The sequence below is a fragment of the Sipha flava genome, unplaced genomic scaffold, assembly GCF_003268045.1.
Source record: "Sipha flava isolate LNK unplaced genomic scaffold, YSA_version1 293_pilon_pilon, whole genome shotgun sequence".
NCBI classification, from domain to species: Eukaryota; Metazoa; Arthropoda; class Insecta; order Hemiptera; family Aphididae; genus Sipha; species Sipha flava.
Window position 1 is genome coordinate 190,073 of NW_020272964.1, and position 14,597 is coordinate 204,669.

A 14,597-nucleotide genomic window follows, 5' to 3' on the forward strand; every position below is an offset into this window, starting at 1 on the left:
CTTTTTCTTTTAACTTCAAATTCTCTGCGAAATTATGATAATACTATTCATAATAAAGATATATTTATACATGCTTCCCTTATACTTTATTACACCGACCATTTCCTTTCATTTACGGATTATTCACCGGCAGGAAATTGAATTATTCACCTCAGATATCTACTGAGATTACCTTCTCATGTTAGTGGAAATCAATGTTAGCTATTGTTCTATGACGAAAAAATCATTAGTCTCCACGATCAAAGAATAATTTTACGAACCTTATACGAGACCATATTCTATTACATACGTATCCAATAAAATAGTTTAATACATGTGATTTTTCAAACGAAAAAAAAATTATAATTACACTACAGAACCACCTATGTTCAAACACTATAATTGGGGTTACATGTCTCTTCTTGATTGAACGGATCCTATCGGTCGGGTGTTAGAGGTAATCAATTAGTGTCAGTTGACAGCAAATTTAATGGAATAAAAAATGAGAAAAAAAAAGAGGAAGAATGAAAAATATAATTCACTTTATCGGTGGCGCCGCATGAAAAACAATTGGTCGAAATATCATTACGCAGAGATAAGTTTTTTATTTTATTCCATTGCGAAAAGACTTCGGTGATCGGTATGGCATGGCAGGGAAAGCAAGCGACTAAATGTCTTAAAATATTTATCGTCCTTTTCGGTGACTGTAGAGGGTCGAGTGATTTATGCGAATGTTGCGTATAATCGCATCTGTAAAAATGCAATTGGTTCTAAAAACAGAACTGTTTCGATAGCGGAAAAAGAGATAAAAAAAAAATTACAAAGATACAGGAAGATTGAATAATATTATGGACACTGTAGGTTTAAATTTACTTTATTCCATATTTTTTATCACCGTAAAACTGAAATTTGTAATTTTTTTTAAAAAAAAAAGTGGAAATTATTAATGATTCGATTGGTTTTGATGTATGAAAAAGTAGTGAACAGGCGATGAATGAGATGCAGGAGATGGGAAACATATACACACACATAAACTACTGTGGCGGATGTGTTTAAATTTGAAAACAATAATAAATCACTGCAATCAAAAACCTATTTTGAACAAAGCCCAGTGCTACAATGTAATATTATAATTTCCGGTTATTGATTTTCAGGTATATTTAATGAGAGTTATTTTTCAATATTGATATCTGACAATTACTAGTTAAATCGGATTAAAAGTTTTAATAGAATTTCAAGTGCTTGTAAAATAAATAAAAATATTTTCCGATTAGTCTTCAGTTTAAGTTTTGTAATGCATTCGAAAATTTCCAAAAAATACGTACCTGCCTCTTCAACACACATTTGTGTTTCATTAATAATTGGTTGACAGGGCTGTATTAACCTCCGGTGCTTTTCTGTAACCCAATAAAGTGGCAACCGATAAAAAAAACAAAAACGCATCATCGTTACAATAGAATCTAAAAATACATGCATATTTGTAGTTGTTCTATTTTAAGTGTACGTCATATTTCACCATACATATATTTATGAGATCAAATAACCATCTATGCGGCAGAGGTTCGAGATTCTCATACTTTATAGGAACGTTCCACTTTTTATAAAAATTCATGACCTACATAGTAAACTTAGCATTACTTAAAAATTTTTTTACTTAGAAAATAATATATTGAAAACTGTTTCATGCCTTGAGATCTGGTGTTTCAGTTAAAGTTCATAAATATAAAACTAGTATAATTATTTTCTAAATCATTTTTTTTTTTTTTTTTTTTAATTATTTGTGTAAAATCATTAACCTTCTTGTGAGTGATATGTTATGATATATATCGATATATATTTTAAGAGATTCTTGCCTGCAAGATTCCTTCTAGAATTTTCATGTATATTTTTAAAATTAATTAATTAAAATGTAAAAAGTAATTATGTAGGATTTCAGTTGTCTTCTGTGATTTTTTTCGATACGTTTCAATTTTTGCGCCCTCCCGGGAATCGCGCCCGGGGTGTAGGCAACTCTAGACCCTTCCCCCTTGTTACGGCCCTGTTGCGAAGAAGTACGTGCACCTAGCACGTCACTGATAGCACAAACGATTTGACGCCGCGCCGTACGGGGATAACGGGGTACGCCAGTGGTTTCTTTCCGATATTTTCGTTGCGTCGCGTTTTCATGATTTAAAGCAATTTTTTTTTTTTTTTTACATTTGGCCAGCTCTTATGTATAAATACTCCACTGTGCATCGGTTAGGTTAACCGGATTTCAGACGGAGAAACGAGACAAAATCGCGTTGGTACCGCACTCGGGTAGGTTGTTACGCTGTTGTCGCGGCTCAACCGCGATTCACCCCGTTGTCACCGCCGGCTTGGACGTCCAGCTAGGGTAGTATTTCCCAACGTTTTTACCACCCCAAGGACCACCTCGATTTTACGAAAACTAGGTAAACTCTTTTTTTTTTTTTTTGCTCATCAACAAGATACACAAAATCAATCAAAAAAATTTTTAATTTTTCTTACTTTACGTTAAATTTTATTGTTTTACTTCGCTATTAAATAATTTACTTAATGCGATTTTTGAGACTACATTTCTTTGACTAGTTTTTCAATTATCGGAAAAATGTTGCTCATAGCTAAACGAATGTCGTCACTTATGTCCAAGCGATTCTTCTGCTTATTTTTCATTAGCTGCTAATAGGTAGATCAATGGATACGGAGGTGGCAAAACTGTTCAGGGCCGCTGCGTCCCAACGCGATGACGCTCAAAGAGGGCATTTTAATTCGGTAGTCCACTTGCCCGTACGTTGTTGAGACTGATCGGCCGATTTATTCCTTCCCTTACAGAGATGTTCTCAGAGAAGGGGGTGAAAAGAGCATTCGCTTCTCTCACTGCCATTTATTTCTTCAAACTGTTGCTATTTATTATTTACGTATTTATCGCACTAGGAAAATACATTAATACAAACACGTGAAAGATGTTCGCCACACCTTCCATATAAAAGGGTCTATATACGCCACCGTTCCTCTTAACAATGTCGACAAGAAGGTTCTGAATACGCACGTTATGATTCACACTGTACGCGTACTCCGCAGAGACGTGTTAACGATTCTTTACACGTTTCGGCATAGGAAAATTGCGCTGCCGTATCGGCAAAAGTTTTTTTTCACGAGCACTGGACGACCGAAGTACACTTCGGATGACGAAATCACGATAATCGCACGGTGTTCGAAAGAAACTTTTCTCCACTGCTCGCCGGTCGCTTACTCTATTTTTCGCGCGCACGTGTGGACTTCCTCCGTTCGTAAATAACCCAATAACGTTGGCGTGGAGTACGATTTCATTACGCGTAATCGACGTGCAGAACGTGTTTACACGTGTCGGCCGCCATCGACCTACCCCTCTGCCCGTTGTTGCGTGAAACGCGAGATCTCATCGATGTCGGGGATTGAAAAATCATTACGATGGATCGATGACGTCCAATTGATCCGAAGTACATGTCGTGGATCCACAGGTCCATATTCAATATCGGATACCGTGTGTCGCGTGTACATAAAATCGTACATCAAGCGTTTCTCGCTTTTCTCGTGATGAAACTTCTCACATTTTCGATTCATTTCAAGTACTGGTTCGCGCGCGCGAGCGAAACACGGGTAGGAATTTTTGAAACGTTATTTCACCGTAATCAGATATCGGTCAGGTTAATTTATTTTCCTCCTCCTCATCTTACTCGACCACCTCAATAATTAACACATGCGAAAACGGATCGAAGAATTCTGGACGCGTTACAATCGCAGTCATGGGTGCAACTAGAGCTCAAATATTGGGGGTACTGAAATTGCTGAAAATAAAATAAAATGGTATTTAACTATAATTGTCATAGATTATAAAGATCTGAAAAAAAACAGGAGTGCTATAATTGGACTCAGGTGTGTTAAAAACCCAATTGCGCCCTCCTAGTTGCGCCTATGTTCACAGTGACCGATCAGTAGTGTTTAGTTTCGAAATTGTGTATCGCAAATCGAAATCGATACGTCGCAATACACCACGTCCGTGCAACATTGGTTCGTTTCGCATAAACTTCACTGAACACCGTCTAAGCGCACTCTCGTAAACCGTTATTGAATGGCTTTGCGGACGTTAAAACGTTGTAATTTCGTCAACAACGACGGACATCCGTCGCCGGGCGAAATAAATACGTCTGTGCCGTCGTAAAATATGCGGTCACTTGGGCGTTTTATGTTTGTTCGCATATTATGATCGTACGCGCACACGTTTCCTCGTTATTGTCCGACGTTTTCATCAGTTATTCCGCGGGACACGCGCTAGTTATTTGAATCCCTAGTTCATTGAATCATCGAAATTGCACGTGCGACTTAACGCGAGACCGTTTAATTATTCACGAGTGCATTAGGCTTGGATTAGTTTATTAATTTTTATTGTTCGCTGTGTTACGATATGCATGGTTAAAGGTGAGCGTACGTATCGTTACACCCGCGTTTATTTCTTCTACAAACAAATGGTTGAATCATACTAGATAAGCGACTCGTTTGTGTTTACCGCCATACAACAAACATATTGAATCGCATAAAAATGCGATTAAAATCTGAAATACGTGTAGATCACGAAATGCTCTTTTACAAAACTATTACCAGACCTTATGGTCTTACGGAATGTTAATCTGTGGTCCTGCCGAACCTTTTAGTATACTCCCCGAACTCGCCAAAAATCATAAAATTTCAGACTACCTAAACCGTCTTATCAGCAATATGTTTGTCGTTCCCCTCCTCTTGAATTTTGAACATAATTTTAAACGTTACCGGTCTACAGATCTGCTCAAATGGTAAATAAATAACAATAATGTACTAACGGCTGCCAACAGTTAAATGTATTTTTTAGGTGTTGTTAGCAAATGCCTTCCTCGAAAGGATATTCATGTGGAATGCATATTACTTGTTCATGAAATGTACTTATTGTTTTAGATATCAGATTGTAAATGATTCTTTCGAATAATAATAAAACAAAATGACAAATGTTGATTGCTCGCGAAACTAATCAAATTCGTAAACATGTATCGTGTCGAAGTACTGCTCATTAGCCGGTGAACTATATAAAGATTCATCGGCAGAATTTCAAATATCCATCTGCTGGTCGTCGGAATTATTGTACAATATATTTCCATGGAAACCGTATATGTTTGGCTGACAGTAAATCGTCAAGCTTCAATAAATTGACATGGTCGTGTCTCACGGATATCGCGATCTTACCAGTCACACCCCTTTGTCTTGTTATCGTACGTTCGATTATCAATCAGAACACCCGATTGATTGAAATAAAACCAGTTCTGGGAAACGGCAATGTTTCACGAAGCGTTCGCGGACGGTGTACCGACCGCCGCGAACGATTGGTAAACTTTATCTGCTTTTAGCCGTCTTCGTGGCCTTATACGTTTAACTTGAATCTTATGTGCTACAAAACTGTCATTTGATATTGAATCTTTCTTTTTTGTTGTTTTTTTTTTTTTTATTATTTTAAAATAATAATTGTGTTTATTATAATACATATAGTATTTTTAAAATACTGAACAATTAAATTATTACTATCATTATTAATTTGAATTTGTTTTTGTTGTATTTTTTGTTAATATTAATATAATTAAATTTATATTATAAGTGTGTGTGTTGTGCTCATGATACATACTTATTACCAATTAATTCACAATTTTTCTTCCTAATTATTACAGGCTTAGGACTGCCAACAAATTATCATCGTTGGCTTAGTTAAAAATTGTTTTTTTCTAAAATACATTTATGCTAAATCTATTTACTAACATGGTCAATAATCAAAAATTTTTTTAATAAAAATTGTTTTTTTTTTCTATACTGATAGTCAGAAGTCGATATTTTTATCATAACTATATCATTAACTCAATCAACTTTTCATTTCGATTTTGAAAAAGTGTATTTTGTGAATTACTAGTTTGAGTGCATGTATGTTCAAATTATAGAAAGTATGTATTGTACACATTATTTTATGTTGTACATAAATCATTATACATAGTAATACTAGTAATACATACTATGTACATATATAAATTGGTGTTCAATGGTGTTGTGATTTTATCAGGTAAAAAGAGATCAGGGCGCAATCGTGTTACAATTAATTAATATTCATTTTAGCTTGACTGTTCAATGTTTGTAGTAATAGAACAATAATACTATATAACACGCTCAAAATATTTTAGGCATATATTTTCAATCCTTTCTGGACATTCCACAAAAAGACAAGAAACCTTTTTTAATTTATTTTCGTGAGATATTGTGAAACTAACTTACGTACTTTTTGTACTAACTTAACTTACGCACACACAACTCGTCTTGCTAAAAGGTCACGTAAAACGCAAACGCGAATCACGCTATAAGTATTTCGACACTACATATATACCTACTCGTAATATCGTGATCATGCGAACACCTATAATTTGGGGTACGCATAAGTATGCATATATTATAACGCATTTCTCACTCTTAACCGGTCATGATGTAATTATGTATTATATTGTATACAAAAATGTACTTTGTATATCGGGTGGTATTTTGTCATATTGGTGATCTTTTTTTTTTATAAAATTTTCTTTTAGTCTTACAAAATTAAATTCCAATATATATATATATGTATACAAATTAAGTATATAAAATCGCATATCGACACAATAAGTTTAACCCGTGCCCTCTAGCCGTTAAGTTTCAAAAGTGCGATTTTTTTTCATATTACCACGTTTTGGTTTTTAATATTTTATTAATATCTCGTTGTTACTATAACTTTTGTACTTTACTTTTTTTTTATAAACGTAATTTTTTTTTAATACGATTTATTATGAACCATACAAATGTATATAAAAATACTAATTAAAGTAGATAAGTAGATATTATTATATTTTAAGTAACTAATTAATTTTGGAAAACTAATATTATTCATCAACTGAAATACGCACGACAAACTATATTAAAATGATTTAATTTGATGATATTTCAATCTTTATCGATTCGAAACAGTTTTAATAATAGACTACACTACAAAACCGATATCAAATGTATACGTATTCGTATGTAATTTTATGTTTTAAAATTTCTGAAAAATTAGTTTTCTTAATCTCATACATGAAATTGGTAAAAATCAAGTAAAAACATTGTTTCAAGGTACTTGAAGAATGGAAACTTATCGATCATATGCAAGCCCAATGTTGTGGTACAACATGGCTTCGAACATGAACCGTCTAATAAGAGCATTTATAATCTTGGAACAACTATTAAAATGGGGTATTTTACACTTTTCTAACAGGCATCACATTTACGAAATTATACTTAGATCTGCATCTTAAGTAACTTTTGCAGTTACGTCTCGTCCAGATGTTCAAATTTTTAAACGTTTTCAACAATTTTGGTCAACATTTAATGTCAATATTTATAACATCGGATTAAAAGATATAATTGTTAGTGAAAAATTAAATGCTGTCACTAATGTTGTGTTTTTAGTTTTATAGACCAGTTATGCATACCTTACAACATAGACGATCATAGAGAATCGTTGAAATTAATTATTATATTCTACCCCTACTCAAAGTATATATTTTCAGTGATGTAATGCACTATGCTCGTTAGATATCGAAGGCCATATATTCATTAAAAGTATTTATATTTGGTAAACAATTTAAATTAAAAGAAAAAAAAAAGACTCTATTTCGCACTATTTGTACATTTGTTATTCGATTTTATATTAAATTATGGAATTGTGAAATAATTTTTTTGATTTTTAAAATAAATTTCAAGAGTTATAATGTTTGAAAAGTCTCATTGATTATAAAAAAAAAAAAAAAACACATAAAAACGCTGCTTAATCAACTTTAAAAAAACTTTGTGAACAAACGTGGTTTTTAGCAATTGTAATAGAAGCTTTGATATTTTTGATACTAATTAACTAATTAATTCTATAAAACTAAATAATTAAACTTCTAAAATCAATACAAGAATCATTGCTCCGACAAATGATGTAGTTCAAATCGTGAAGGAAGAAAAAAATAATTTTATTTACGTTGAATCTACATTATTTTTTTTTTCGCGATTTGAAACATCAATATCTTTTTCAGAACGATATCCATCAATATGGAATAAAAATGAAGACTTTTAAAGAGGTCTTGAAAATGTAAATATTCTTTGTATTACAAAAGATACGGCAGGCGGCAGGAAAAAGAGTAAGCCCGTGGAGGAGATAATATGGTCTTAACAAATACTAAAGATCAAAAACAATACGTGCTTCTAGTTATAGAAGATTATCACCTTAAAAACCCGTACAGTTTAAAAAGTACGATTTTAAAACCATTTTTCTTTTGTACTGTAAAATATAAATTTACGACGTCTCGGTCTTCTCTGAATTTACGAGCGTCGTGTGACGGACCCGCATAGGGTCTCTATGATTGGGAGAGTTGCTGACTTGTGACAGAGATAATTTGTCGAAGCTCGTAGGATTTCATAATATATTTATTTATTAAGGAAGATGAAGGTAATGGATTAAAAGAAAAACAAAAATAGTAAAGCTATAGAAAGTTGATTTTATTAAGTTAGTACTGAGCGCAAAACTCATAACCAAAGAAAAATAGAATAAAAAACAAGACAAATTATGACAATACGATGATAATGACCGTTATGAAACAGAGGTAAAATCAGCAATTTCGTGCCAACAAGATACTAATGAACGAGATGAAAAAATATGTATTTTTTTAGTCAAGAGGACATATCAATGAGATATATATATAATGTTGAAAGGACTAAAGGACTGAAAGGATAAGATAAGAATAAAACTATTGAAATATAACGTCCGAGGTGACTACTCCATATCGACAGCGAGCCTCGTAAAAAAAAAATAATAAAATAACATAGAAGTATAAGGAAAAAAACATCGTGGCGAAATTAGACACAGTTGATCATCCGTGACGGTGAGCTTTTATCGTGGAGTGTAGCTGCGAAAATAAAAACTCGCAATTTCTGGCCGGCTTACTATATCAATATATACGTCATAGGTTCACGTTCACACTATGTATTGATGAGGACAAAACTATTGGTTGAAAGTTCATTATCAGCGTGTAGAAACTGTGGATAGGTTTGGGCGCACCGATTTAATAAAAGCAGTAGATCGTCACAAATTTGAAGTAATTGAATTATTGGTTACTTATTTGAGTCTATTTTTTTTATAACGAGCAAATGTATTTTTTATGGGATAAATTTTGTATTGATTGAATAATTAATAACTTAGTTAGTTGTATTCAAAAAATATTGGATTAATCAAAGAACTGTATAAAACAACAGTTATAGAAAATTTGATTTACTTTAAATAATGTCATATACGTATTTGTATAAAAAAAAAAATAAATAAATAAAAATAATTACAATGAAATGTCAGTGAAATATTAAAAAAAAAAAAAACCATAGTTACTTGAAAAGAGACATGCTTTTTAACATTAAAAGCTAGCTGAGGGGCTTGGATTGAAATTAATTTATCGACATGCCATTTCATATAATTAATTTTTATACATATTTCAATCGATTTATGGGGTAAGACTGAAAAAATTCATATTGAAAAATAAGAGCCATCCTAGCGTAATATATCTTGCTAAAAAATGTATTTTCCAAAACACTAAATGATAAAGCGTCAATCTAATTGTTTTACAAACAGTGTTGTATAAAACTATTTTTTTAAATATCTAAATTTTATATAATAGATGAATAATTATCTAGATGAAGAATATAGATATAAAACTGTTGTATCTAGATAAAGATATCAATCGTACCAAATAATATGTAACCAATCTAAAAATTGTTGTTTTTGATTTGTTGCTTGTTATTATTTTAAGGTACTAAAATTTTAATAAAAATGTGGACTATTTAAATGTAATAAAAAATTTAATTTTTATCATGTTTTTTTTTTTTTTTGAGATCGAAAACGAAAATGTTGAAAAAAAGCGGCAAATTTTGATTTTGCCTATGCATATATTTTTTCTGGAGCCGGCTCTGACGATGCGCCCACGCCCATGGTCTCAGGTCCGTAGAGTTATCCCAAATGTACAACCGTCGCGAAACACATGCATACATATACGTATATGCAGTGGCAAGAGGTGAAAGACGGGGATTCATTTCCGGGCGTAAAATTTTAGAGAGTGTAATTTTTGTAACTTTCAACAAGTAATTTGATATTTTTAACTTTGTTAAACACTGATATTAGGTTAAAACTCAATAAGTATTATTTATGTATACATTATATAAGTAATTTATTTATTATCATTAATTATTTGAAAAAAATTCTCGAGAAGAATATTTGATTATTGGTCTATGATGGGGCGTAATTTTAATATTTTCCCTGGGCGTAAAAATTCCCAGTTCCACCTCTGCGTATATGTGTTATATGTGATTGCGTATACTGATTGATCTGCGTATATTTGTTTTTGTGGGGAACCTTACGAGTTTCTGCGCGTTTTCGCGCGTGCCACGTGCAAGACCGCACGGTTTTGCGTACTTTCTGTGGTACTAGTTTCAGCGTTCGAAACTGTATACAAACATCCGAAAGGTATGTTTTATTTATACGATCAAATCGTACGCTTCACGCGATCCGTCTTCCGATTGAACCCCGACCCACAGCGTAATTAATCATTTCTGCCAACTTTCCAAGACGTTTCGAAAATTACAATTCTCTTCCTCTCGGAATTTGTCGCAATAATAATAATTATAATGAATTATGAAGATATCTTTTAATTCGTTATTTTTACACGTTTCATTCGAGTGTATTTCGAAATCAGTATTACGATTACATTTTCCACGAATAAATAAATACCATTGCATTTCAGTATGCTATAATAACTGAATAAATATGTAAACAATACGAATGATTCAAATCAACCTCAATTGCATCCTCAATAATTCCCAGGATATTTACGATATTTTCCACGTTTTCTTTGATCCTCCGTCCCCACCCAATCAATGTTTACGATTTCCTTCTGTTATTAGCTTATTCCAAGTCCATTTCGATTTCAAATACATCTACGAATCTCGTAAAACTTTTCGAACCGCATACGCTCTATCTCATAAAGTCATTTTTAATCGTAACCGTTCATTATTGCACAGATATTTTGCATTTCGTATTAATATAATAAATCATAGAAAATAATGCATCGATTTAAACTGATAAGTGATTTAAGTAGTATCAATACTATATCATAGCGTCCAGATGATTGTTATTATAAAATAATAACGTGATGTCAGTTACGATAACGGTAATTCGCAGTATATTTTGAGTAGCTTTTGAACGGGATTTAATAATATTGAAATACAAAAAAAAAAAAAATTTGAAAATGAACGTAAAAATCTTTCATTACGGTGTTGTCGGATGAAAGCGATACCAAAAATATATTTTTATATGATTTTTATCGTTTGGATTCCGTGAAATTTCATTAGTTTCGTTTTTTATCTGATTAATTCCGATTCATTTTCCAAAGTCTCATAATTTACTTTCATATTATATCAATATCAAAATGCTCAGATTATCCTAAATGTCTTTTACTTAATTCAATTAATTAAACAATCAAAGACTATTCAAATGTTTGATTTTGATAAAAATGTTCGTCTGAATAATTTCCTCTATCGTATGCTTTTAATCTGACTATCATTCTGTGCCATTGATCGACACTATTACTGTTTAGGTCTATGTCCGCGTTTGTGATTTACGGGTGTATAGACCGTCGGTGTAATAATGAAAAAAATGTTTTTAAGAGAGGAATAAATAATAAAAGCAAAGACCCAATGTATAATGTAACAGTAGTTAATATTATTAAGATATACATATATATATATATATATGATTCAACTTATAGAACTAGTTGAGGTCTTTTAATCGACACGCACAAACGTACGTTGTATAGTTCGCTCCCTTATCTGGTTAATCGTTATATAACTTCATTATCGTAATTCACGAGCTATTTTAATTCGTTATCGTTGTCGCCAGCTCCTTAGCATTGGGCGATCTTGTAAACCGCGCGCCAAGGCGGTGGCATGCAGCCGACTCCCGGCCGCAAACGGTACTCTTCCTTCTCTTCACCCGATCGTAATGCAACTACATCTACGTCCATGAAAAACAAAGCTGTATCTACAATCACACAACAAACACAACCAAAAAAAATCAAAACAGTCTACCGGTAAGTCACCGCCACTATCATCTTTGTCAATCAAATACCGTTAATTGTTGATATCGATATGAACCACACATCGGGGATAACATATAGTCCACCTAACACACAGATTACTACCAAAACAATTTCCTTTATTGGGGCCACCTCATTCTCTACCGAAATGCAATCGAACAAACTAGTTACGTTCGGTCCCAATTACACCGGCCCTCTGCACTTAATCATTTTATCTACAAATCAAAACATCGGTAATCTACATCCCGTCAAACTAGGCAAATTTTTTATATCCGATTTTAAAGGTATAACGAATGTCATGCTCATTGGTTCACATAGAGCAAAAATTTCTTTCAATTTCATAAATAACGCCAACGCTTAACTTCGCTCCCCTTGGCTTTAAGAAAACAACTACTCAGTCATCATTCCAAGCTCATTCATCATTAGGCTCGATGTTATATAACATCACGCTTTTCCAAATGTTTGTTTCCATTAAATCCTCTTGGTCGTACGTTGGTAAAACACTCCCTATCCTTGCTTCTATCGCCTTCTCATTCTCTGTTTTTTCACCACTTGTTTTTTGCTCTAGTCTCCTGCTATAAATTTATGATACACCTTACGCTGCACTCTTGTATTTTCCAGAAGTAATTGTTTCTCCCAACTTTCTCTCCTATTCCCCAAAAGAACTACCGCATCTTCCTCAAACCCTGGTTGATTCTTTGTTTAATGAATATATATTATATAATTTTCCCAGCTCTGTTCAAATTTTTATTGATAGCTCTGTGTCTCGTAACTCAACCGGTTTCTCCTTCATCTCCTCACTCAATATATCATTTACTGACAAAGTACATCCCCATTCTCATCATTCTCTGCTGAATATTATGCTATAATTAGCGCTCTGCAATTTACTTTCACATTAGAATTCAGTTCTTTTCTTATCTTATCCAACTCGCAATCATGTCTTTTTACTATATCCTCTAATTCGTTCTTATCTTCCCTGTCTACTCTTGTTATCATCATTAAATCCTTAGTATATTGTCTTATTCTTACTGATAAAACAGTTAGGTTCTTCTGGATCCCTAGCCATGTCGGTATAGCCGGTAACGAGCGAGCCGACCACCTAGCTTTTTCAAAAAAATCCCTCATCTATTTTTCTCCTTATAAAACACCGGCTTCAGACTTTCTTCCGATCCACCGCAAACTATTGCGCAATACCTGGTAAACTAAATTGGACTCTCTACTACCTAATTATGCTGCATGGCATAGACATATAGCCTCCTCTATTCCCAAACGTCCATGATTTAAAGACCTCGAGATTTCTAGGTACCTAATTGCATCCTACACTCGGCTTCGAATTGGTTATAGCTTACTTATTCATCATTCTTCTAAACTGAACCTAAACTCTTCCCCTCTCTGTACACGACATCTCGATGAATCGATATGCGATTATGATTATATCTTTTTCAATTGCCCTACTCTCATCACTAGTAGACAACTCCTTTTTTTTTTCCTTTCTAATTTTGGCTATATCTCTCCCGATTCTAACCTTCTTTTTATCTCTCGACTCATTCCAATCATTCATTCTCTTATCCAATTGATTCATACCGCTGGCCTTTTTTTTCAATGTTGTTTGTATATTTTATTATTTTTTTAATTTTTTAAAAATATCGTCATATTGCAATCACTTTGCTGTAATTATTTCTAATAAAAAGCAAGTTACTTAAAAAAAAAAAAAAACTTATAGAACAATGGTTATTTTACATATAACTAAATTTTAACAATAAAGATAATGCCAATGTAATGACAAAAAAAATAAAATTACCGTGGTTACCGATGCGTCCGCGCGTTCCCGTACCGAAAAATAGAAAAAACATCACAATAAAACCAACGGCATATGTGTCATAAAACCGAAAAAAGAAAACAATGGTGACAACACACACCGATGATAAAACACGTGGGAAGCGCACAAAAACTTTTAAGCACGTCTTATCAATATACGCATGGTCAACATACGCTCCGTTCATATTCGGATCGTTGCGTGTCGGAGCGGAGCGTTTCGGGTGGTTGATAAGACGCGAGTAAATTCAAATATGGCCCGAACAATTATCATTAACCGTTAATGTATTCACTACATTCCGCTATACCCATAAATTCCAAACAAAATCGACTTGTATTCGCACACATAGTTGAACAGCTTAGTACTACATCGCACATGCGTATTGTTTGTATCGAGTGAGAAAGAACAAAATAACATATGTAGGCATTTATACGAATTGGTAGCTGTTTGAACTCACGGTTTATTTTTTATCTTGGCGAATTTTTCAGTGGACATTTAATATCGGATTAACGATTAATATTTACAACAACACCGGGTGACATGATTTTCGAAATATTTATTTAACACAAATA